General features: G+C 40.0%; 2 protein-coding genes across 2 annotated transcripts in view; one reads left to right on the top strand and one right to left on the bottom strand.

Moving 5' to 3' along the window:
- Positions 1-24,354, bottom strand: part of CD36 (CD36 molecule (CD36 blood group)) — a 263,195-nt gene that overhangs the window by 109,223 nt on the left and 129,618 nt on the right. The gene's annotated exons all lie outside the window — the stretch shown is intronic.
- Positions 15,797-24,354, top strand: part of GNAT3 (G protein subunit alpha transducin 3) — a 64,884-nt gene continuing 56,326 nt past the window's right edge. The window contains exon 1 of the mRNA XM_070506185.1: positions 15,797-15,940. The gene's annotated coding sequence lies outside the window, so the exon portion shown is untranslated. The remainder of the gene's footprint in view (positions 15,941-24,354) is intronic.

The raw sequence follows: 24,354 nt of genomic DNA, 5'->3' as shown, positions 1-24,354 counted from the left end.
GCTCAAAGTCTCTTTTATCTCTTTACATATAGTTAGAACCAACCCTCACTAGGAAATAAAAATCGAACACCTTTCCCAGTTATATTCACCATGCAACCTAAATAAAATGCTGAATGCTCCCTAATCCACCAAGTTTTCAGTGCCACATTCAGAGGGACACGCTCCAGTAATTAAAATAATTCAAAGCAATGTGTATGTTTACCCGTGTCTCCCAAAACATCAAAAGTGGATTTGATCCATAATTTCTGGCATTTGGGTGTGATTCATTAATTACTCATCTCCCTTTTTGTTTTTGATCTTTAACTCTTCCTCCCCTCACACAACACTTCTCTCTAACAGCCAGACCACATGGATCCTTCTTCTTCAATTATTTATTGCACATTATCTATTTATTAATTATTTAGGGAAGTAACTTGGAACAAGCCAAAGCCCTGTGAGGACTAGATAGATGCCGAACAGCACATTCTGAAGAGACGCATAAGTTCCTAAAGTTCCCACAATTTTCTTGGAAATCAAACATGGTCATCTGATATCCAAAGAACACATTCCATGTAAAACTCACTACTGATTCCAGAGACATTTCTTTTTTATTGAAGGTTTTCCCACTATTATTATATTCGTGCATTTATTAGTAGTATTATTTGATGACAGTAATTACATAAACATTTCTAATATGAGCATGCTTAGCTCAAAATGTCTACTGCCCTTTAAATGTGATACAGTATCATAAACTTATGAGTTCACCAGAGTTCAATTAGTAATCAGAATTAAGGGATATTATATAATATTTTAAGAAAATCAAATGTTTGTGTTACTTTTGTATTATCTAAGTTCTCTATAAATTTTGAGGAATTTACATGGAAGTTCAAGTTCTTCTTTATCTAGGAGCTTACTTTTCTTGTAGAGTCTTTTCATTCATAAAAATTTAAATCAAAAGATACTTAAAGCATCAAGTTATAGACAACTCTTAGGGGAAAAAATGGTAATAGATACTCAGTCTGTCTTGACCAGAGTTTTCACAGGAATGTGTTGAGTTCAATAGTTGAATTATACTTATTTGGGGTTTGAAGAAGCCATAGAAGAGAAATGAAAGTCAGTAAATTTGTATCTGGTAGGACAAGAAAGGAAGAAATTCTAGAGGAATCGTCATTTAGACAAGTTGGAGCCGCCTCACTTCACGGTGGCAGGGACCCAGGCTACTTCTCTCTTACTATTCTCTGGTTGTGGCTTGCGGTCCCATGGTCTGAAAGGTAAGTCTTTCAGAATTCCAGCTGAAGCTTCCGCCATGGCCTCTGCCTTCCATTTGTCAGGACGAAGATGTGGAAGAGGAGCATAACTTTGTTCCTTAACGACATTCCCCAGACACTGAACTTAGTAGCATTTCACCTGCATCCTGCTGGCCAGAATTTTGTCACATGTCAATGCATGTTTGTAAAAGAAGCTGGAAAATGTCCTCTTTGTTCTAGACAGCCAGGTGCCTTCATGATCCGTTCCAAGTCAGTTTCCTCATCCTTGAAGATAACCTAAAAATGTGCTTGCAACTTCTCTTCCTCCACGCCCTGTGCTCCACGTTATTTTCTCAGTGCTCACGTAGCTGTCATACACATCCCTCTCAACTGACCTCCGTGCTTTCATTCTTTCTTCCCCTGAAGCCATCAACTCAACATGCTAGAAATTCTTTCCAAATAGTAACTCTGAAGAAAAAGATCTATGTTATCTGTAGGCAAAGTTCAGAACATCTTACACAAAATAATGTAGACGAGAGCATGCAGCACTGTGCTTTTCACAAAGAAGTTAGACCCCTTCTATGCCCAGCGTCCCTCTTCATACACATCTTCTTGAACTTGGTGTTCATATGATCCAGATGTCAGATATATGACAACACTGGTTTCCCTTTTGTCTCTTATCCTCTCAAACATCTTGTTCCCAAGCAATCCCAGAGTGACATTACCCCAGTGCTGTTGCTTAGAAAGTTCCTTTTAATTCAAATGTCCTCCCAGGCTTTTCCATCATGAAAATGTAATTTTCTGAAGCAAATATGGTAAAATATTAATAATAGTCAAATAGAAAGGCTTGGGTATATGGGTTTCACTCTACTGTTTGTTCCAATTTCTGTGTTTTTGAAATTTTGATACTAAATACAAAAAATATTTTTTTAAAGAAGTCCAATTTGTTCCTCAAGGGTAAAACAACTCTCTAAGATGAAAATATTCTTTCTTTCTCTCTTTTTTTTTTAATGTGGCTGATGGGATGTGGCTCTCATACTGTCTCTTGATCTTTAGCTTGTATTGTAGCCAAGCGGTGTATGTATACTGATTTCTGCTTCACAGACTGTGAGCTCCATGTGGGCGTAAGGCATGCCTCACTCATCTATGCATACAAAATAAATAACCCCACAAAAAGACAATAAGCCCTAATATCTTAGTTCAGAATGCTATAACAAAAATACCACAGACTGGGGATTAGGACTTCAACATATGAATTTTGAGAGGACCCAAACATTCAGTCCATGGCACCTAATATCTTGCATGCTTAATTGAACTAAAAAGAAAGATACCTATCTAGCACATGTTGTCTGTGAGTAGAATTGGCTTCATGAAGTATTAGTGAAGAAAAATAAAACACTCTAAAGAAATATTTATCAACATGAGAAACTAGTAAAAACTTTGGAGAAGACAATTAGGTTTTTCTACAAATTGTTGACAATTTTCTAGACGATTGACGAAATTTTGGCTATTAGTATCATTCCCAGCAGATCATTTTTACATCCAAAAAGCATCTATTAAGACTTGAATCAGGGTTTTCAGCCACATGAAATCACCATTCATTTATCCTCCAAGTTCATAGCCACAAATATCACATGTTCAAACATGTGCATGTCGTAAGACTGAGTCATGACAGGAGAATTAAAGGTCATAAAATTTGGTAGATTGAGCCAAATAAAAAGTATTTATTAGAGATATGGAAATTGGCTAAACAGAAGAGACATAGATGCATAGAAAAGGGAATAAGTCACTAAGTATAAATATGGTTATCATTGAGAAATGGGCACCTGAAAGTTGAGTTAGAAGTTTCTACATAGTTCTTTAGCATTCATGAAAAGTATTCCTAAACTAGTTCTATAAATGTCTTACTTCACACTAAGTATTTCGTCATTATCAATGAACCATTTTGACTCCTTCAATTCTTCCCAAGTTAGACAAGCTATATCAGCTACCTGATCAATTCATTCAAGGATTTGTGGCCCAGACTTGGTAAAAGCAAGAAAAACAGAAACTTAGCTGTGTTATGGAGCAGTGTGAATTTCTGGATGTCTTATGGATTATCAATGTAAGTTCTATGTCCTGATATTTAGCACATTTGAGGAATGAAACTATTCAAAGCAATCATTTTAGAGTAGTAGCTCGAGAAACGTCAGTGTAAGTCGCCCCCATTTACACAGCAACTCTGCAGGAGAAATTACAATTGATGTATTCTTGCAGGAAAAGCTTATCAGGACAGGTTCCCTCTGGGTCACCAGGATGGAGGCTAATGCAGGGAGCACAGGAAGAGTAAGGGCAGGGCTGCCTGTGTTCCTGATTGAAGGCAGGAAATAGCAGGGAGACTGTTCCTCTTGGCTTATATCCCACTAATTACGTTTACAAGTTGTTAATTGAAAGGCAGAAGGGTCTCTTGGCCAAGATAAGCAGGTTTATCTCTGCCATCAAAGAACAACATTAATCCCCGAAGTAGTTTGCCCCCAAAATTTCTTCCTGTTTTGTGGATTCTTGCTTAAAAACTTTGCTCCTTTCCAGCTGGTGTGACATTTACAAAGATTGCGCGATGCATCAGGAAGTGAAATGAATACTTTCTGTCAGTTGTGTTTTTGGGGGTAAGCTGTCCATCCTCACAGCAATCATGTTGTTTGGGTCTGAGCACCACATTCCTCCAAAAAGTGCATTGTCGTTTCGTTTTATCGAGGCAAATTCACAGAGTCGCCGAAGAGAGCCTATCTTAATCTTTTAAGAGTCATCTGAGGGATTTCGAACCATCCTTAAAAATTGCAGACTGAGATTAAGAAAGGCTTTCGGGACTGGCTGAAGCTAGGGTGCCGTGCCTACTAACGACTGCGAAGCAGTGGGAGGCGACTATCTGGTTTTCACTACGAGAAACCGGATGACTTTGTTTTAAACTAGAGCAACCCTCCTTCTCTTAGCTCGGAGATGACAAGTGAATAGGAGGGAGAATGGGGAGGAGAGCCAGAAAACAACAAACCTAACACAAAAGTAGGACTTGAAAAAAGGAATAGCATCCTACATACAGAACGGGGTGGAAGATCCTGTGTGTAGAGCACAACTCAGGCAAGTGCTTCTCCTGGAGGCAGGCCTCGCCTCTCCTTAAGGAGTCATCCTCCCGCATGTTGGTGTTGTCTATACTGGGAGATGGAATGTGGGGATGGAGGGCAGGTGCTGGAAGAAGAGGCTGGCCAGCTTACATACCTGGGCTCCTAAGTTTAAGATTTTGGCTTCTCTACTTACTTTGTCCAATTGGGCCAGTTACTTCAACTCTTAAGTTTCCATTCCCTCAACATTTGAATACTAACCTCAGGGGTCAAGTCTATTAAGTAACGTATTTTCATATGCATGTATTAAGTAACACAATGCATCTAGAGATTACTGTGTGGCCGGCACTGTTCTGAGCGCTTTCATTCACCACCTCTTTATTCTGCACAGCAACACAAAGAGGTAAATATCATTATTACCCCCTTTTATACGTGAGAAAACTCAAATAAGTTAGAGTGTGCAAAGTTCTTGCCACAGCCTTATACGCAAGTGGAGCTCAATAAACAGGAATCACTGCTGCTTAAAATATTGCCCATGTACTTTATATTTTGGGGGCAAAAAAGTTGCTTAAATGATGAAGCAATCTAATTGTTGAAACTAACTAGAGAGAGAATGTAGCCAGCGACAAAATTATTTGGATAGAAAGAAAATATCCCAACAAATAATTAAGGAAAACCATAATTATATGTACCAGTGGACTCTTATTGAACTAGGAGTTCCTTAAAAGAAAAAAGGCAATTATTCATCAAAATAGTGTAATCATTGAAAGGCAAAATTTCCTCCTCTTAGATTTAGAATACTTTACCCCTCTCAGCTTCAAGAATGAGAATTTCAGTTTTTAGTTCTGTCAGTAAAGTGTAGACCCATTAAGTGTGAGAACTATAGAGAGTAATAGCTATCCAGGCAATTCCATTTCACACACAACTAAGAGGGAGCAATTGATATTTAATGAGTTTTAGCTTTCTTTTTATAAAAAACAAAAATAGAGGGCCAACATGCTGGCACAGAGGTTAAGTTTGCTCGTTCTGCTTCTGCAGCTCAGGGTTCACCGGTTGGGACCCCAGGTGTGGACCTATGCACTGCTCATGAAGCCATGCTGTGGCAGGCATCCCATATATAAAGTAGAGGAAGATGGGCATGGATGTTAGCTCAGGGCCAGTCTTCCTCAGCAAAAAGAGGAGGATTGGTGGCAATGTTAGCTCAGGACTAGTCTTCCTCAAAAAAAAAAAAGGGTAAAATTCTTAAGAGCTATGGGTTTTCACAAGTGCTTCTTTCTTTCTTTTCTCATAGTTCAGAAAAAGCAGTGGGTTTTTAATAATTCCCTGTTTATTTCCCTTTTCAAATTTTTATGTCCTGCTAGTTTTTCAGAAGATATTCTGTAATGCAAGCCCAAGTTTGTTGACAGCTACACGATGCCTCAGGAATGCGAAGTCTTCTTCTCATAATTACTTTTCCCTTATGGTTACATCTCAGGGGACATGCCAAACAGTTCTTTGACAGGCACATTACCACAAATTCAAATAAGTCCTGGGAACACTTTTGGCCTAGTGTTTGTCCCTAGGGCTCCACCTTAGGAAAAGTTGGCCTCCACTTGGTAGAAACACTTGCCAGTTGCTTTTGGGAGTCAACTGGATCTAAATTTTGCGGTTTACGGCAGCCATCTGGATCCTGATTATCACTGGGGAAGTGGAGGAGGACATCGCTCCCATCGTACAATGGAGACAAAAAGTATTTATTTCCTCTCAGGCTGATTGAATTTTAAAGGGAAAGGTTAAAACAGAGAATATGAAAAACAGAACTTTGGCCCGTTATGTTCTCACTACCTTCTCGGGTAAGTTTGAAAGCAATGCATAACCTGGCAGCTCCTAAGACCGCCAACAGCAGGAAATGAAACAATCTAATATTAGATGTTAATGAGGAAAGTCTCTGGGGATGTGCAAAAATGTCCTTTTGTTTATTTTCTTTTGTGTCATTAAGTAAATGTTGTCAATCGTAGGTCAGAGGTTCTGGAATGCTTCCAAAGGCCAACTCACTTTTACACTGAGCACAAAAGCCAAGAGAATCATGTGGAGCTAATAGGAATTCACTATGAAAGAGAAAACACCCGTGATAAACTAGTTACATTAAACAAACAAAAGACACAACTACCAATTAAGATAAAGTCAAGCTGTCAAACGGTGATAAGGGTTAGATGGTAACAAACAACAGTTGAAGAATTAATGAAGAAAAACCCTATTTATGACATGTGCCATTTTGAGAGAGAGCGAGATTGAGAGCGAGAGCTAGAGAGAAAGACAGAGAGAACTAAAACTGAGAACCTCAGTCAGTGCTTGCCTGTGGAGAAAACCCCAGACTTCAGTCATAACCTCAACTCTGACTTGTTGCCAATTCAACGAAGCCTTTCCTAAAACTAACCCCTACCCCAAAAGCACTAATAAACCCGCCCACTGCAATCCCACAGACAGAATATGCATTTCTGTCTCATATTTATGCCATTATGCCCTCTACTATAGCAAAGTGGACACGTCATTCAATTATGGATATCACAAATACTCATTGATCACTTTCTATTTACCAGAAAAATTTACCAGGGTCTTGGTAAATGCTGGTGAATGGACCTGCTATTGGAGAAGACAGATAACAAATAAACCATTAAATAAATCTGTGAAGAAATGGCTTAGAAATTTATTAATTTGACAAACTCATGTAGCATTTCAGATAGAGATAACAAGGACAGGGAGACAAGAATATGTGACGTGTGACTGAGAGTAGAGGAGGTCTAATGGGGATGGTGAAGAGATGGTGATGACACCACACCACAGCTGTGACCTCGTACAAAGGGCCTTCAGTGCCAGGCCGAGGAGTTGACACTGGATTTTCTAGTCCAGAATGTCAATTGGTAAGGATTCAGAAATGTACGTTTTGGACAAGCTTCCAAGACGATTCTTATGTAAATCATCCAGCCCAATCAGATAAAATAACCTTTTTACCATTGCCAGAGATTATTAGCATAGCTGATATATTATTTTTCCAACATGATATAGCCTTATTATTTTTTCATATTCTTAGAAGCATACAATATTGATCATTACACAATGATTTTTCAATTGAAACACAAAATTACCATGTTTATAGGTAAAAAATGTTTAAATATCAGTACTTGCATACACTTACTAAACGTTCATGACTATTTAAAGAAAATAGTGTCAAATATTTTAGGGCTTTTATATCTTGGAACTTACCATTCAACATAGAATCTTTGTCACAAACCCTTCAAAAATTGTCTTAATGAGTCAATGTATTCAGTGCATATTCATGTATCCTCCAAACGCTGGTTGAGTGCCTACTATGGACAGGCATTGTTTTAGAACATAAGGACCCCACAGTGAAGAAGGCAAAAATCTTTGTTCTCAGAGAGCTCATGTTAATAACATGGATAATCTTTTTAAAGTCACCGTACAACTAGGCTTAAAGAAGGAAAACATAGATTCTAATTTTGTCTTGACCCTGAACTGGCTGAATTACTTTGGGAAAAATATCCAGGGGCTGGCCTGGGGCTGAGTGGTTAAGTTCACAAGTTTCACTTCAGTGGCCCAGGGTTTTACTGGTTCGGATCCTGGATGCAGACACGGCACCGCTCATCAGGCCATGCTGAGGTGGCATCCCACATAGCACAGCCAGAGGCACTCACAACTAGAATATACAGCCATGTACTGGAGGGTTTTGGAGAGAAGAAGAATAAAAAAAAATGAAGATTGGCAACAGATGTTAGCTCAAGTGCCAATCTTTAAAAGAAAAGAAAAATATCCAGGTCTCAAATCCATGACATGAAAACTTTTTATTATGTAATCTCTACATATCAACTAGCCATAAATGCCAAGCTTCTGTTTTCCCCCCAGGTTTTATAAACTGCCATTCTTTTCTCAGATTTTTACGTCAATCATTTATTTGTGCCATCCTCTTTATGGTAAGAGTTCCATTGTGTTTATTGCTTCTTTTTCACTTTCATTTCTATTTGTGCCTCTGATCGGTTTTCACTTCTTTACTTTCACTTCTTTAATTTCCTCTTATTATCTGTAGGGTCACAGAACTGATATAAGACAGCAGGCAAAACAAAGCATTGCCCAACCATCCCTTGGATGACAGATTCTCAGCACGAGAGCTCTGGAAAGCCTTATAGGAAAGGATAAAGAACCACAAGAAAGCAGACTCTACTCCCTCTGAGAAATACCTCCGTGACCTGAAAACACTGTGCTTTCTTTGGGCCAAATGTCCCCACAATACAAAGGAAAGGAGAGAAATTAAGAAAAAGAAAACAATGTTGGTTTCAAACATTTATAAGGGCACTCGAGTTTTACATATTTATTTAATCTTAAATTTGCGGCATTTAAGATAACAGGTAGTAGTAGGCTATAAATGAAAATAATGTTAAGAATTATTTTTAAACATTCAATGTATAATGAAGAATAAGCTAATCACAATGACTGTCCTTTTACAATAGCTTGAAAGGATAAGATGGAAAGGTATCTGTAACACAACTGTGATTATTCATTCATTTATTCTTTCATTTACATGGACATTTAGTCAGTAAGTCAGTCAGAAAATCAATAAATATGTTTTAAAGATCTTCTGTGCCTCAGGGACTCTAGGGGAGACAAAAATAAAAAGGACAAATAGGACGTGTTCCTTGCTGAGATGATCTCCACTTGAGCTCCTGACCTGCACAGTTTGTTCTCCGGGAAACCAGGAGGAGCCTAAAGCTATTGGGGTCACCGGGAGGGAGGAGGCGCCGGGCGAGAGGGCGGTTCTAAAAAGGATTAGAGCCTCTGGACAACACAGTGAGTTTCCAAAAATTCAAAATCCCAAATCCCCAAATTTTCCATCCCATAAATTCTCTAGGTGGGACTTTTAACTAAAAGAAATCAAGAATAACTTTGTGCCCAGAAATGCTCTCCCAGGATCGCAGAAAAAGCTGAATGTGCCTTTTCACTTGCTGTCTGCTGTGAAATCCCTTTTGGCTGGTTGTCAGGATGACTTGGTAGGTAGAAAGCCTTAAAGAAATCAGGCTATAGGCAGACTGTAGAAGCAGTCAAGGAAAAAAGTGCCTTTAGCAATTCTTATTAGTCCAAGGATGCCGCATTATCCTCCTCCACACTAACATTGCCTACATGAGAGGAAAATCCAAGAAAGCTTATTTCAAGGAGTATTCCAAAGGATATAAATGAACAACTTAGGATTTCTTTGCCAACTTTCACAACTATTCGTCTTATTCAGGGATAGCATAACACACAAATGACAGCAGAAACAGAAACATTGCAATTCTCATCTGTCCACGACAATTTGCGTAAGAATTACTGAATGAAAGATTGAAGGTAAATTAGTGTAGGGCTGTCAAAACTGACTTTAGTGGAGTCCTGGTAAAACGGAGTCAGAGCCGCCTTTCCAGAGAAACTGCCTTGCTGTCTCGAAACTTGGAAGGGGCCAAACCTTTGGGCTGGATCAAAATGGCAATTGTTTTACAGGCAATTGTTTGAGAGTTCAGCAGGAGAATGGATATCCTGGTCACAAACACTGAGGATGGTGGACTTTCTGAAGACAGAATCAACAGTCAATCAATGTTCAGCCAAGACTAGCTGTCTGCCTCCAACTCCAATTAAAATTCTTTGTAATACAACCTCCCTTCTTTGTGTTTAAAAGCCCCTGACTTTTACTCCCTAGTGTGACTGTGTTTGGGTTTCTACTTGAATCTGTGCTCCCGAATTGCAATTATTTGACCCCAAATAAACACTTTGACTCTTCAACTGGCTTCTGTTTTTGTGGGTTGACAAGGCTTTGGATTTCTTTGATTTCATAAATCCAAATTCTGAACTTTCAATCTAAGATCCTCTTTGACGTGATTCCTTTGCATTTCTCTCGGATGGACCCAATACTTGTTGGCACGGTGAGCATTTTCTAGTATTTATATCAGTTTGCATGGAAAGGGTTTTTTATTCTTTTGAAGAAAGGCTAAAAAGCATGTTCATAAATATTCTTTGCATTTCATCCATGTTTAAGACCCCAAAGCTGATGAATTCAGTACAATTAAGACTAGATAGGGGCTGGCCCCATGGCCGAGTGGTTGAGTTCACGCGCTCCACTTTGGCAGCCCAGCGTTTCGCTGGTTGGGATCCTGGGCATGGACATGGCACCGCTCATCAGGTCACACTGAGGTGGTGTCCTACATGCCACAATTAGAAGGACCCACAACTAAAAATATACAACTATGTACCGGGGGGCTTCGGGGATAAGAAGAAGAAAAAAGAAGATTGGTAACCAATGTTAGCTCAGATGCCAATCTTTAAAAACAAAAAAGGCTAGATAAAGTAGTGTTAAAGAAAAAACTAAACAAAGGAGTAGACACAAATAAAGGCAAATCCAAGGTGCATTCACCGGAGAGGTCATGGGATTCTGAGGCTGCTACAGGGCCCCTTCAAAAAAGAAGCCCCAAATTAACCTTAATACCAAAGCTTTCCACGAAAGGACAATTGTCTCCCCAGTGAGATACTGGGAGCTCCATTGCCCACTTGGACTGGTAGAGATGCGGTTTGCTTGATGGAATTGGTCAGCAGATTATGTGTCCTTTGCGGTTGGTACATCATGGTTTACTTGTTAAAAGGACCTTGGGAGACACTTTTATAAAAGGGTAACTCGTTTACTAAGTACCTGTGCCTTTCACAGAGGGATACGTGACCTACATTATTTATCACTCTTAACAGTCTTGTGAATTCGCCTGAGTATTTTGAACCATCTGCTTATTGAAAAATCAGTTCTAAATCTGCTTTAAAACTACTCAAAATAATAGATTTTCTAATCTTTTATTCCAGAAATCCCTTTAATAATTAAATAATGTTTAAATGTGTACCCATCTATTCATTTCTTCATTAACTATCCTAATAAGATTTATTGAATGCCTTGATGTGTCAAGGACTACAGTTTTAAAAGAAAAAACAGAATCATTTTACCCAGGAAGTCCTCAGGCCAATTCAGGAGACATAATCTAACCTAAGCAGGATTAGGCGGGAATGATTATAATGGATTGAGCGGCTTCCACCACCATTTACCTTTCAATTTAATGAGAATGATGGATCATTGGGAGATTTTGAAATAAGTGAATGAAATGAGGATTAAGAAATAGGAATATCCATCTATATCCATCTATATCTATATCAATAGATACATATATCCTCCTTCATAGAAGAAAAGATGTGTTCCTAGGTGATGGAAGAAGGATGGCTCTACTTGACCCTTTCTGATCTTTCCTTTTTTTGTTGTTTTTTTGAGGAAGATTAGCCCTGAGCTAACATCTGCTGCCTATTCTCCTCTTTTTGCTGAGGAACACTGGCCCTGATCTAACATCCATGGCCATCTTCCTCTACTTTATATGTGGGACGCCTCCACAGCATGGCTTGCCCAGCGGTGCCATGTCTGCAACTGGGATCCAAACCAGTGAACCCCGGGCCACCAAAGCAGAGCGTGCGCACTTAACCGCTGCACCACCAGGCCAGCCCCTGATCTTTCCTTGATTAATTCTTCTGGAACAAGAAAGGGAGTGATTGATTAGGGCTGTGCTAGTAGCTTCTGGCCTGTGACTGAAGCCAGTCTCTTCCTTTCCTTTCACTTACAGTTCTAAAATAACTCAACAGTTTAACGTTGTTCTTTAAAACTCTGACAAATAAAATGTGAAAACAGGAGAACAATATAGAGAAAACATAAACACATTTGTCTGAGTTAACGTTATAAATGTACCAAAATATCTACTCTTCAAAAGCACAGCCAACGGGCGATAAGAGCCGCTGGAAGCCGTCGGTGGAGAAATTTGAAACTATTCGAATTATATTCCACATTTCAATCTACCTAGTCTACTCATGAGCACCGTTGGTCCTTTCTTGAGAATATTGCCTACAGAAAGAAGCAGTAAGCTAGAAGTATAGTATCATTTAACGAAATGCCATAATTTGCATTCTCAGTAGTAAAAGACATAAAAACCAAAACTCTTACAGTAAAACATTCTCTCTACTTGTGGGAAATAAGCCAGAGAATGCTAGAATATCAGTGAGGAAAACAATAATTCCCCGAAGAACTGAAATAACGGCTAATGACCAAATATTTCAAAGAAAATATAAAAATAATAAGATCTTGGAATTTGATTTGAACTAATATAAAACTCAAAAAAATATAGTAACATGCAAACAATTCATAAACTGTCATTAAAGCCTTCTGTGAGGAAGTTTTTCATTCTTGCTAGTTCGTATACGTAAAAAGAAAGCATCCTTTCAGTGTATTTATTCTGGAATATTATAGGAAAATTTTAAAAAAACAAAATCACTCTTTTAGAGAAAATAGGCGTATAAATAAAAATACAAATGCCTCACTTTCATAGGAAAATTTATTTAATAGTAATAGCTTGGCTATCTAAGTATTTTTAAGCGTCTAATTATGAACTTTATTTTTGCTCACATAGCTACACATAAATGCATGTCTGTGCAGCCGAAGCTGATAGAAACAATTATCTTCATGTAATTATACTGGAATATAGAGAAAAATTCTTCTCTATTTTACTTGTTAAACATTCCCAAGTCCCCTGTCCTCAGAATTCTGGTGTCCTCATTCCATGAGTACTGTCTCCGTGTAATTTTATCCACATACAGTGTGAGACTATATGAAATCAGTGTTGTTCCAACTCTCCGAGATTTTGGCATTGGTAACACAGACGACTTGTTCTATTCTGATTGAGGCAGAGCTCTAAAATTATACTATATCAATAACTTTATGAGAAAAAAAATTTCCCCATAAAACGTCCTTAGCTTAGAACTATGCCTAACCACATTCAGAAAAACAATTTTGTTCCATCAAGTTAGCTGGAAGAATTCTCATTTCAACACAGAAATCACTCATTCTTTCAACAAATTTTGAGTGCCTACCATATGTCAGACAGTGTGTCAAGATCTGAGACTAGAACAGTAAATAACGCTTAGCACCTTCCCTAGTTATTTTGGAACCTGATTTGGGGAATTAAAAATAAAATTATTCCTGGTGGTTACCAGAAGGAGCAGGGGTTGGGGTGAGCAAAATAAGTGACAGAGATTAAGAGGTACAAACTTCCAGTTATAGGATTAATGTTGTGGGGGTATAATGTACAGCATAGGGGTATAGTCAATAATATTGTAATGACTTTGTATGGTGACAGGTGTTAACTAGACTTATTGTGGCTGTCATTATACAATATACAGCAATATTGAATCACCGTAATGTACACCTGAAACTAATAGGATATTGTATGCCAATTATACTTCAATTAAAAAAAGGATTGTTCAGTTTCTTGTATTGGTGAATACTATTAGCAAGATAAACCAAGAGCAATAGGGAAGAAAACCTTGCCCAATCTAGGATAGTAGAAAGTATTTGTTTTTAATTGTAAGAGGATGAGACTTCAAAGCTGACACTTGAAAGATTAGAAGGAACTACCCAAATTGGAGTGTTTAGAGCAGTAAGGAAATTCAAGTCAGAGGGAGCAGACTGTGCAGTCTGAGGAGTCCAGAAAAAGAACGTCACGTCTCTGGAGGTAAGATGCTTTGCATGACTAGAGTGGTGGTAGGGTGTTGTGGTGACAAGAAGAGTGGCTGGGGAGTCAAGGAGGAGCTGGGTCATGAAGGGCCCTGTGGACTGGGGTGAGGCCAATTGCCACTTGTTGACTTGAGTAGCCAAGTCAAGCAAGCTCTCCATCCAGCAGTTTCAATGAATGAGAGTGTGTGTGTGTGTGTGCGCTTCTTCTCCAGAAGTAATGTATGTTGAACATGTTTGGTTAATTTATTTCCCACTTGTGATTTTCCTGGGATAATTATTACCCCAGGCAAAGTCACCTGTGTACTGTTCTCAACGATCACTCAGAGTGTCAGGTGAAGGAAGATGGTGAGGACAGTGATAACGGTAATAAGGTCAGCTGTGCTCAGGAGTCAATGAGCTTTAGGAAGGCCACTCCTCCGTAAACTGGAAAGTTCCTGTTGTCATTTGTGCCTCCACTTTATTTACTCTGTTCAGTTTCTCCCATTTGGTGTCATCCTTTCCACACTCTTATTATGGTTCTAAGTCCTCACGGCATTCCACCCTAATTCCTAGCAAGTTTAAGGAAGTGATCTCCAGCTCATTCATTGGTACGGCCATTCTGGAAGACATTTTGGCAGTTTCTTACAAAACTAAACATACTCTTACATGTAATCCAGCAATCATACTCATATGTATTTATCCAAAGGAGTTCAAAACTTATATCCACACAGAAACCTGCACATAAATGTTTACAGCAACTTTCTTTATAACTGCTAAAGTGGGTGATAGAAAAGCAAATTGTGGGACTTCCAGACAATGGGATGTTATTCACGGCTAAAAGGAAATGAGGTATCAAGCCATAAATAAAACATGGAAGAAGCTTAAACACATATTGTAAGTGAAAAAAGCCAATCTGAAGGCTACGTATTGTATGATTCAAACTACATGACATTCTAGAAAAGGCAAAACTGTGGAGATAGTAAAAAGATCAGTGGTTGCCAGGGGTTTGAGAGGAGGGAAGAATGTATAGATAGAACATAAAGGATTTTTAGGTCAATGAAACTACTCTATATGATACTATAATGGTGGATATATGTCATTACACATTTATCCAAACCCATAGAATGTACAACACAAAGAGTGAACCCAAATGCAAACTATGACTTTGGGTGACAATGATGTGTCAGTGTAGGTTCATCAATTGTAACAAATGTACCACTCCGGTGGGCACGTTGATAATGAGGGAGGCTGTGCATGTTTGGGGACGGCGGCATATGGGAAACCTCCATACATTCTGCTCAACTTTGCTGTAAACCTAAAACTGCTCTAAAAAATTAAGCCTATTAAAAAAATGAAGAGACTGTGATTCCCTTGGATGTGGGAGTGAAGTGAGAGCAAGTGACAAAGACGCCTTGGTTGACCGAATCGAAATGGTGCTGCTCGGCACAAAAAATGCAATGTGAAGTGCAGGTTTGCTGGAGATTGTGTTGCAGATTGGGGGGGGGCATTCCGTTTTCTCATGAGGCATCTTACTTTATGTGATTTCCTGGGAAGCCAACTGTGAAAAAGCCTTTTGTAAAGAAAGCTCAATAGGGTGTGCTCTCAGGATCAACTTCTGTGGGGGAAGTAAAACTAGCAGAATGAGGCCGAGGGAGAGGCTGGGCTGCAAGGCAGTAAAAAAAAGATCTCAGCCGACCTCGCAGGGAGCACTGAAGCTGGGGTAGCCCCTCAGATTGGTCCTGACTTGAGGCACCAGTCACAGGATGCAGTCCAGCCCCGTTGGAGATGTGTGACCTTGGGTGAGGTAGATGTTTTCGACTGAGGGAAATTTCTCGAGGGAACTGACAGCTCAGCTGTGAGGCAGCAACATTCTTGCAAGTCAGGAAGTAGGTCCTTCAGTCCTGGCGGAGGATGTGGGTGGCTAGACCCAGCATCCACAACAGGATATGCATGGAAAATCCTGGTAAACACATCCGTGAGGCCACCCACAGGATAAAGAATTGTGGCGGAGATATAGTCATCTCTGGTTACCTTAGGTGAGTGCTGTCAGAACGTCTCTTTTTGTTGCAAGACCGGGAAGAATATCATTTTTTTTAAACCGCCATATGCAAGGTACAGTTCTAATATTCTCTCATGTGTTAGTTCCTTTGTTTTTGACAATAGACTGATTTTAATATCTTGACTTTTAGAGAAGAAGACTCAAGCTCAGGGAGATCTGCTTGACTTTCCATTCCCCTGTGTTGCTTCCTGAGGCAGCTTTGATAGCTTGATCTTTAGAGGGGAGAATGGGTCTGAATTATAAGATTCTTTTTACTGAGAGAGATTGGGAAAAGTGTGCCATTTGGAAAACGGGAAGTTCTAGGGGCCCTCTAAGCTTTTAAGGAAGAATGTACCAAGAGATAGAAGAGAAAAACTCTCAAAATGGTGGTAGAATGGTGAAAATAATGATTTCACTCACTTCATATCAAGATAAGAATTGGTCTCAGGTCAAATAAAATTAAGCCAATGATTATTCAGTAATGTTGACCGCCCAGTCTAGGTAAATGTCATGGTGGATAATAAAGTCCTTTCTACATTCCTCCAGTGGTCCACTACTGAGAGATGTTAGGGTTTGCATTATTTTTTAAATCTAAGAAAGAGGAAGGACAACCTGATTCTTAGTTATTTTGCATCTGACACAAATTGTTTGAGTCAACACATATAATACAAATGCAATCCCCTGAATGCTAGATCTGTGTTCCCTAGAAGAAATTTTCTAATTTACATGGCACATATTTCTGATTTTAAAATGAATACAACCAAGATATCCCGGACATGTGTGGGATTCATGAAGAAAAATCACATAGAAATAATTTCAGGGCACAGTGAGATCAAAGAAAGAGTTTGTTTTTAAGGAACATTGAAAAGTCCTGAGAGATTCTGCCTTGAACAGCAAACCTACAGAAATGTGGTGAGATATGAGACTAAACAGAAATATTGAAGCCATATAACAGAGAGATGAGAATAACAAGCCTCCAAAATCTATGGGGATTTTCAAGTGGGGCTTTGGAAAATATTCTGAGCAGCACTGTGGAGAATGAAAGGGAGAGGTGAGAATGGCTGGCTGGGAAACTTGTTACCGTGGTCTAAATAAGATGCCATCAGGGTCTGGACTCAGGGATGGAGAAGGGTATGCTCATAAGCCACACAATTGTGTATCACCACAGACCTAGATTTCATCCTATAGTTCTAAAATATCCTCCATTTTCAAAGTAAAATAATAGTCTCTTTCTTGATTATTGGTCATGAATTTTCAAATGCCTGTTACAGGTGGCCTCCAAGAGGTCCCTGGGTTTAATCCCAAATTAAATGAATAAAATGTTAGTCATATTATTTTCTATTTCAAATATGCTGTCATTTTTTCCACATTCTGTTCATTTATATTATCATCCCAATTCAGAATAAAAAATGCCTTATTATTCCATCATATTATAACCACAGAGAAAATTCACTGGTATCATTACTTTTATTTCACAGATGAGCGAAGTGAGGCTCAGAGAGATTGGGTGTATAATTCAATTCACAAAAAGAGTGAAGGCAGGATCCTGAGCCCAGCCAACATGGTGCTGGTAGGTTTCTGCTTGTAAAATGCCACTTCCCCTTGGCTACTCCCTTCCTTAAGAATATTTATTGGCTCCTTCCACTCGATACAGTAAACTCCTTACCTTGGAATGCAATGCTCTTCACAATCTTGTCTCAATCTATCTTTCTAAACGTGTCTCCTATTGCTCCCAAACGCACAGAGTCCTTGAGCCACACTGATCTGTTCCTGGTAACTCACCAGCCCGCATCTTAAGCTCACCTGTGTCTGCGGGGGTTCCTGCCTCTCAGGACATGCCATGTCCTTCATCAGGGAAAGTCATACATGCTGCTCTGTATTGAACTCCAACGATCCTCCAGGCACCATGTTGGGAGTTTTACAGACATTATTTCTAATCTTCAAAAGAATGTTGTAAGTCTCTCATTTTACAAGCGAAGAAAATAAGTCCCTAGGGCCCACCAGGTGGGGTCTGCGTAAGTTCATGTGCTCTGCTTTGGTGGCCTGGGGTTCTCAACCCAGATCCTGGGCGAGGACCCACACACGGCTCATCAAGCCATGCCATGGCGGCATCCCACGTACAAAATAGAAGAAGATGAGCACAGACGTTAGCTCAGGGACGACCTTCCTCACCGAAAGAAAGAAAATAAGCCCCTAAACATTAAGAAATTTGCACAAGGTGACACAACCACCAAGAAAATGCTATGTCTGCCTATAAATTCCATGTCTTTTTAGTATTCTATACTGTGTTCTGAAACCCTTTTCTTTTATCAATTTGAAATTTTACCCCAAGTCAAAGCATAGCTAAAATCATAATTGCTTCGTATAATTTTTTTTATGTATAAAAGCATACAAAAGCCACAGGTCTCCCTGAATTCCTTGAATCTCATTTGTGTGTGTGTGTATATGCAATTCTTTTGACATTAAGTGTAACCTCTTGTACCACAGTTGTCTTTTCGTGTATACTTGCATTGTTGCCCTAACCGTATTTTATATTCTTCAAGGGTGTCAGTCTTTTGTATGACTATAGTTCAGAACTTCAGAGGAGATATAAGTAGGGTTGAATAGGCAGACAAATCATTTGAGGATTTCCTAGGGAAAAGATCCTTCAGTGGACACATGAAATTATTCTTCAGCTAGAACAATGAAAGGAGAGAAAAATGCACAGTGATTAAAACAGATTAATTTCCCTTTCTGCTGCCATCAAGCAGCTATCGTGTAATATCTAAGAGCCACTAGCTACTTGTAGCTATTTAAATTTAAATTCAAAATAATTAAAATCAAATAAAATTTAAAATGTACTTTCTCGGTTGTACTAGCCACATTTCAAGTGCTGAATGGCCATGTGTAGCTAGTGGACACTGTATTCCACTGGGCAGAAACAGAACATTTCCATTCATTGCAGAAGATTCTACTGAACAGTGCTGATTATAGCAAAAATAACATATAGTACTTTTTTAGATTTCTCTGTCTCCAAAGCCTATAGCTTATCAATTTGTATGGGCAACAAATCAGATATATAAATAATTTAAATAAACAGCAGTAAGTTCAATGAGTATTGCAAAAGTGGTCTCAGTAAAATTTTATATTTTTCAGAGAATATATAAACAGCTTTCAGGTTTGGGTGGCATTGGAAGTAGCAGATGCAGTGACATTTGAATTGGGCATTAATAAATATTTTGAGCTGAGAAAGTGCATTGCAGCAACAAAAGCAGCAAGAGATTAATGATGAAAATCACGAAGGCTGGCAAAATGTGTGGAAAATAGTGATTCATTTCAACTAGGATTTAGAACAAATATAGGAAAGAAACGTAAAATTCAGGAGAAAAGTGGATTGAGATCAACTAGTGTAGGTTTAAAAGTTTGTTTTTAATTTAAACGAGGGACGGGTTATAGGGGTGTTGCCATTTGTTCCTTGGGAAGATGAACCTTCCATTGCTATGATGCCAGATGGAAGACGAGTGTAGTTGAAAGAAAAGAGGAAGTAGTATTCTTCAGAAGAACCAGGGTGGGGGAAGCCTGAGCCTGGATAAAGGAGTTGGCAATGGAAGCAGAAAACCAGGGAAGGGCTAGGAAGCACTTTTGAGTGCCACCGAACCTATGCTAGGTGCAGAAAGAGAGGGAGAGCCAGAGGAGACTCAGATGTCAAGTGAGGCACAGAGAGAATTATGCTGCACAGGGAATGGGGAGGGCTCAGGAGGAAATACGGTGGGTTTGGTTCCATTCACGTTAATTTTGAAGTGACACAGGACTAACCACAAGCTGAGGGTGGTCTAGGTGGAGGTAAGCGTTTGGGGTTCATCGTGAACCCTCAAGAGGAAATGAGATGGCCTGGGGAAGGAGCATGGGGTTTAGAAGACAGAAGCATGAAAGAATCTGGCTTCAGAAAAGAGGCACAGGGAAAGAGTTTAGTGAAGACGGAAGACAAGATGTGAAGGCAGAAAAGGATGATAGCCATAGCGGGAATGCCCTGTGAGAGAGAAGCTTCAGAGAGATGAGTGGTTGGCAATCTCCAAGTTCACAAAGAATTCAACCCCTGAGGGAAGAAGGACTTGGTGATCTGGAGAACCTGAGTGACTGTTAAGACGTCTTCAGGAGAGTGGATGGGTGGGGTTATATGACGATATAAATGATTATGTAGATAGGAGTTGGTAAGGAAGTAGGTAACCTTTCATTCTTTCTCTTTTCTTATCATATCTCCAACACTTGTTCTCACTCTTGCTTCTTATTTCCCTGAGAAAATGGAAGCAATCACAAGAGACTTTTAGATGCTTCCACAACCACACCTAACAGCTGTCTGCTTCTGTGTCAATTTACTTTTCCTTCTCTCTTGTTACCACGGATGCATTTTCTGGTCTTCTACTCACAGACAAATGTCCACTTGTGCACTGCATGCCCCTCCTTCTCCCCTACTCAAGGACATCACTGCAACTGTAAAGTCCCTTCTCTATTACACTTTATCAAACTGTACATGTTTCCTCTCCACTGTATATTTCTCATCAGTATATACAAAAGCATCCTCTTTGATCAACTTCCCCTACCAGTTACCCTACCAGCCTCTCCCTTCCTTTACAAGAAAGACTCTTGGCAGCAATGTCCACTGCCACGTCTAATTCCTCTCCTTCTTACTTTTTCACTTTTAATGCTGCCTTATAACTACTTTTATCAAGATCGACATTTCAGAATTCTGTGCCACCTCTAGATTCAGTCGAGGGCAGACTCTTCCCTGGGCCCCACAACTTAGAAATCCGTGCTCTGGCCCTTTACTGGCTAAGCTCCTCCCCCATGGAGCAAGGAGTTCATGAGGCCAGGGAGAAACACCAGCCGATGCTCCCCTCTCAGACCACATCCCGGAAACCAGGACCCCCTGGCTTCCTGCTAAAGTCACTTAAACCCACTTCAGGATCTGCATGGGCTTCTTTCCTGAATCTAACTCCTCGAGAGTAGTTCCCAGCACTGGTATAGTTAACCCTAGTCCAGAGGCATTGACAAAAAGCAGCTGTGTGTAGGGGTGTTAACGGAGCTTGGCCAGAGCTTGCCATGCAGGAGTTCTGTCATGTCAGAGCACAGAGCTGATAGTGGGAAGAGAAGAGAGCAGGATCCTTCCACTGTGAGACTTCAATATTGAAAAGGAGTCAGGGTGCACTGAATCTGAACATATCTTTTCATTGCATGATGAATTTACTTTTTTTTTTTAAAGGAAAGAACATTTTTTTTTAACTGTGCTAGCTTGATCTATAACATAAATATTTACATGTGTACTATGTGACTTCCTCATGCAAAACTCCGTCTTAGATTCTGTTCTCAGGAAACTTAATCTCAGAGAGTTGGTCCCAGGAGTGGTCCTAAGAAGCAGACTCTAAAATGGGATGTTAGAACTAGATGCCTACCCTCTACCTTCAACTTCTAGCCAGCTGGATGGTTAGAATCCCACTACAGGTAGTAGGTATATTACTGATAGCCCCTGGCTTGCAGTAGCACTTTAGTTCTTAAAGCTTTCACTGGTAGTGACCTGAGATGGGAGATGGGATATCACTGAGAGGCAAAGTTCAGGTGGGCAAAATCTCGGTGTTTGAGTCACAGAAATTAGAAATTGTAAAGACTGTGGCTGGGAGCTCTCACTTCCACAGAGAAAGACGGTGGCAGGCCAAGAGTGATTAATCACCAATTTAACGCAAAGTACGAAAGCCAGAGCTTTTCCCTGTGCTGTGTGAGAAGAGACTTTCATGTCCTGCCGTGGAGATGAGAGCAGAAAAAGTGATGATCAGGTTCAGGACTTAGTTACAAGGAGAGGAGAGTTCTAGGGAAGATTGAATGTTTAACCTTGGCAAAACTACTACATCAAAGTCAAGGTCACCATCAGAAAGAAGTGGGACCCAAAGTCAGAATAGTAATGCCTGGGTTGATGCATCAAAAAATCCTGAATCCTTAGATTCCACTTGGACCCTCTGGGTCGGGCAAAAGTGGTACACTTACCCCTTTGGAAGGCTGGCCCTGCCCCTTCTTGAAGACAATGCAGAGCCTTTGTCTTGTAAGATAACATTCAACCTAGTGAGGATCTATACCCACTGCTCCTGGAGAGCAGGTCAATAACTATAATCTACTGATGACATAATCTGGCCAGAGAAGTTCTGGATCTGTTACAAGAAAGAGCCCACGTACCAAAACAGCTCCAGAAACTGACACGTACTTGCAGGAGCTGGAAGAGTATGTACATACATACACACACACACACATACATGAGTATAAATAAATAAAATTGGAGTGAGAGTTCTAGGCCAAAGGAAGGTGCAACATAAAGTTGCATAGAGGAGAGGCTTATGAAAGCCTTTCCTATGATACAGGGTGCCAACACCCCTGGAGGTGGTATTTACATGTTTTATAGGATGGCTCTTGGCAAACTGGATATAGTGTTGCCACATGGCAAATGGCCGAGGAAGGCAACAAAAGGCTCAGAGAAGTTGGCATCCCAGATTGGGAAACATCAGACTTTAGGAAATCACCAAATAGCTTTCCATGTGTTAAAATAATCAGGTAGGCACTAGCAAGGGGATTTCAGCTTTATTGAGGCAATTCTTTATAGGTAGAGGTTGATGATAGAGAATGCAATTACATACCTAGGCTTCCTCAAGGCAATGGGAATAATAAGATCCCAAAATAATAGAGACCAGGTGCCAGCATTTAATTATGAAAATCAACATAGCTGTAATATTGTAATGACAGTAAAGGGCAAAGTGACAGCAGAGATTCTGATGCACAGAGACCTGTGGAAAGAATTAATAGAAGAGAGGATCTTAAAGCCAAAAAAGGAGCAGGTAATATGAGTATGGCTCAGTTTAAACAACCACAAGAGTCAAGGGTGCTCATTAGGAAGATGAGGGTGATCATCCTTGAAAAATGCTATGATCCCCGGTCCTATTTCCAGACCTCAGCTATTTCTCAGAGCCAGAACTTAATTACTGAAAGGTCCTCATGATGGAGAAACTTTTAACACCATGACAAATGCTTAGTGCGAAGATTCACTAAAAACATCCTCTGAGTGGATCTTGATACCCGAGGACCAGCAGTAATATCACAACCCTCATGCTAGAGTGGAGACATATGGGAACTTGGTAATAAATGGCATCCTGGACCATATCAAGGTGACAGTGGATCAAGGGGATTCATAGCCCCAGCCAGTAGTCATTTCTCAAGTTCCTGAATGTAGAATTGGAATTAATATATGTGGCAGTTGGCGGAATCCTCATATCACTTTTTGGGCTGTACAGTAAGAGTTAGCATAGCAAAGAATATCAGATGGAAGCCTCTGTTACTGCCCCATCCAGTCCCCAGCTGTTGTGGTCCTTAAATGGGGGTATACTGATTCAGTCTTTGTTCTTCATTTCAGTATAAATCTGAAAGACTATCTAAGCTTTGGGGCTCCCCATAGGATTGGCTGAGTCCTCTGTTACAACTGCATTGCAATACAATTTCTCCTTCTGCCAATATTGCTTCCTTCACTCACTTACATGGATTGTTCCAAAGGACACTTTCTAGTAAACTTCCTGCGTGTGTTTTTCATAATAAAGTCAGTTTTCATGGAACTTTATCCAAAACAATTGCCTTTTCAGTTAGGTCTTCCCTGGACACATTATACAAAATTGTAGGGAGTTTGATCAAGATGTCAGCATAGATGAACTCTGAACTACCTCCTCCCACAGATACAACAAATTTAGAAATACTGTTGGAACAATTACCCCTGAGAGAGACCTGAAAACGGAGTAAAAAGAACCCCCACAACAAGGGACAGCCCTGACTGAGGTGGAAGAGGCAGAAATTCCTTCTGGAGAGAAAAAAGCCACCTTTGCGAGCTGTGGCACTTCACAGCCAGCTGGGAGCAATCCTAAGGTTTGCAGCCTTCCTTGGATGAGTGGGGTAGCCGAGTAGGGGAGCATTACCATAAGCATCCTTTGGACTCAGCACAACCAAGACAAGGGTCATAATATCTGGCTGTGCTGTCTACTAACAACAGGGAATACCCCTAGAAAAACCACCAGACATAAGGAAAAAAAAGCCTGCTCTTAAAGGGCCCACACACAAACTCACCTGTTTCAGAAAGCAATCTAAAATCTCAAGAAAGAAAGGTGCCCAGTCCTTTGGTGAAAAAAGACTCACCTGATAGGCTCTGGGTGCATCTCACTGAGAGGTGAGACCTCTCCAGGGACTGAGACATTGGCAGCCGCCATTACTGTGACCTAGTACAGGGGTGCTGACACAGATGTTGGCAGATGCTATTGGAATTCTTCTCCTGGCCTGTTAGCCCAGAGTCTGCCCCACCCACTAGAGCACTGATATAATCCAGCTAAGTCAGAACTGGCAGCCCACCCTAGGGAT

Source organism: Equus asinus, chromosome 1 (assembly GCF_041296235.1).
Source record: "Equus asinus isolate D_3611 breed Donkey chromosome 1, EquAss-T2T_v2, whole genome shotgun sequence".
Lineage (NCBI taxonomy): Eukaryota > Metazoa > Chordata > Mammalia > Perissodactyla > Equidae > Equus > Equus asinus.
Note: the sequence above shows the minus strand (reverse complement) of the source record. Positions and strands in the feature narration are given on the sequence as shown.